This window comes from Arachis duranensis, chromosome 1 (genome assembly GCF_000817695.3).
Source record: "Arachis duranensis cultivar V14167 chromosome 1, aradu.V14167.gnm2.J7QH, whole genome shotgun sequence".
In the NCBI taxonomy this organism is placed as follows: domain Eukaryota; kingdom Viridiplantae; phylum Streptophyta; class Magnoliopsida; order Fabales; family Fabaceae; genus Arachis; species Arachis duranensis.
Window position 1 is genome coordinate 44,227,906 of NC_029772.3, and position 2,584 is coordinate 44,230,489.

Here is a 2,584-nt window from a genome sequence, read left to right on the forward strand (position 1 = left end):
TCCTTTCCTGCAAAGAGTGATGAAGTTGCTTGCTTCTCAAGCACTTGAGTGGTTAGCTCAACTATGTATGGGCAAGTGTCTGAGTCTTAAGTTGGTGTGTGAATACCAAACTTAGTCTCCTACTTACTCCTCTGCTTTTTGAATCCTTGAATTCTCCTTGGAATGAAGTTGCTGCTAAGGATTTTAAGCATTTCTGTGATTGCTTAGAATGGTTGTTCCTTTCATATAATTCAAAGGTTGTTGTGTTCAGTTGATCTGTATTGTGGAACACCAAACTTAGAGTCACACATTCCCCTTTGAATTATTGATCCACGAATTCATTGTTTGGTGTGAAACACCAAACTTAATTCTTTGCAATACACAGAAACTACTTCACCTTTTTATTGAAACAAATAAAAGAAATAGCAAATAAAAGAAACAGCAAAGGAGTATTACCTCAGGTTGGGTTGCCTCCCAACAAGCGCTTCTTTAACATCATTAGCTTGACGGTCAGCTTCCTCAGTTGAGGTGATATTTAACCTTGTCTTTCTCCTCCACATCTCCCAAGTAATGTTTGAGTCTTTGACCATTCACAGTGAAGGTTCGTTGTGACTTTTCTTCCATGATTTCTACTTGTCCATATTGGGAGACCTTGGTGACAAGGAATGGTCCAGACCACCTTAATTTTAGCTTCCCTGGAAATAGCTTCAGCCTAGAATTGTAGAGCAATACTTTTTGTCCCTCTTCAAATTTCCTTGGGGCTATGTTGCTATCATGCTTCTTCTTTGCTCTTTCTTTGTAAATTTTGGCATTCTCATAAGCTTCAGCTCTGAATTCTTCCAACTCTTGAATTTGCAACATCCTTCTTTCTCCAGTAGCTTTGCTGTCCAAGTTCAAGAGTTTCAAGGCCCAGAATGCCTTGTGCTCCAACTCCAGTGGCAAATGGCAAGCTTTTCCATATACTAGTTGGTAAGGAGACATTCCAATTGGTGTTTTGAAGGCTGTCCTATATGCCCAAAGAGCATCATCTAGCTTAATCGACCAGTCCTTCCTTGAAGTTCCCACAGTCTTTTCCAGAATTCTTTTGAGTTCCCTATTAGATATTTCGGCTTGCCCGCTTGTCTGTGGATGGTATGGTGTGGCTACCTTGTGTTTGACTCCATATTTTAGAAGCAATGCCTCTAATGGTTTGTTGCAGAAGTGGCTTCCTCCATCACTGATGATTGCTCTTGGAACCCCAAAACGGCAAAAAATATGTTTTCTGAGGAAGTTCATGACTACCTTATTATCATTGGTTGGAGTTGCTATTGCTTCAACCCATTTGGAGACATAGTCTACTGCCACAAGAATGTAATTATTTGAGTATGAGGTGGGAAAGGGTCCCATGAAATCTATTCCCCATACATCAAACAATTCAAGTTCTAGAATGAATTGTTGTGGCATTTCATTTCTTCTTGGCAGGTTCCCCGCTTTCTGGCATTCATGGCAGTGCTTCACTAGTTCCTTTGCATCTTTGAAGATAGTGGGCCAATAAAAACCACACTGCAACACCTTGGCTGCTGTTCTTTCTCCTGCAAAATGTCCTCCATAAGTGGAGCCATGGCAGTCCCATAAGACTTCCCTTCCTTCTTCCTGTTCAATGAACCTCCTGATGAATGGTCTACAGCCTTCCTTGATTCATAAGAAAGTCCATCATAGAAAATATGCAATTGCACCCAGTCATGGAACATGTCTGGTGGGCATTTCCTTGTCAATTCTTTGAACCTTTCCCATGCCTCGTAGAATGTCTCACCATCTTGTTGTCTAAAAGTCTGAACCTCAGGTCGAAGCCTATTGACCTTTTGTGGAGGGTAGAAACGTGCTAGAAACTTGCTTTCCACCTCATCCCAGGTTGTTAGGCTCCCCCTTGGGAATGATTCCAGCCACTTAGCTGCCTTGTCCCTAAGTGAAAATGGGAACAAGAGCAGTTTATAGGCATCTTCCTGGACTCCATTGGACTTCACAGTGTCGCAAATTCTCAGGAATTTTGTGAGATGTTGGTTTGGATCTTCATTAGCACTCCCACCAAATGAACAATGATCCTCCACCAGTGATATTAGCTGTGGTTTGAGTTCAAAATTGTTGGCCTGAATGGGTGGTTTCTGAATGCTACTACCACAATTACCAGAGGTTGGGTTTATGTATGAACCAAGAACCCTTCTCTCAGGAATGGCATTGTTTCCATCATCCCTCTCATGGTTGTGAACTTCTCTATCCATGTTGAAATCTAGAGCTTCCTCAAAATTGTCCTCAGACTCTCCTTCAGATTCTTCTTCTCTCAGTACTCTCTTCCCTCTTGCTTCCCTTCTAAGTTTATGAAAGGTCCTCTCTGGTTCGGTATATGGAGGAGTTGATGTCTCTCCTCTCCTACCTATCATACAAAAACACAGCACATGCAACAAACAAGTGAAATACTCTTGGTTAATGGAAGAGTATGGTTAGAGCAGTTGAGGAATTAATTCAAATAGTTAGTGGGTCAGTGAGTTAGTTGCTAGAAATGAAAGGCATAAGAAAGAAAAAGCAAATAACAGAGTGCAGAAATTAAAATTCAACAAGTAACTTGAAC

At 41.2% G+C, this 2,584-nt stretch overlaps 1 non-coding gene across 1 annotated transcript; it reads left to right on the forward strand.

Moving 5' to 3' along the window:
• The first annotated feature begins 1,707 nt into the window (after positions 1-1,707).
• Positions 1,708-1,811, forward strand: LOC127742999 (small nucleolar RNA R71). Its single transcript, XR_008004331.1, has one exon. It is a non-coding gene; the product is annotated as a small nucleolar RNA R71 (small nucleolar RNA).
• Positions 1,812-2,584: the final 773 nt, after the last annotated feature.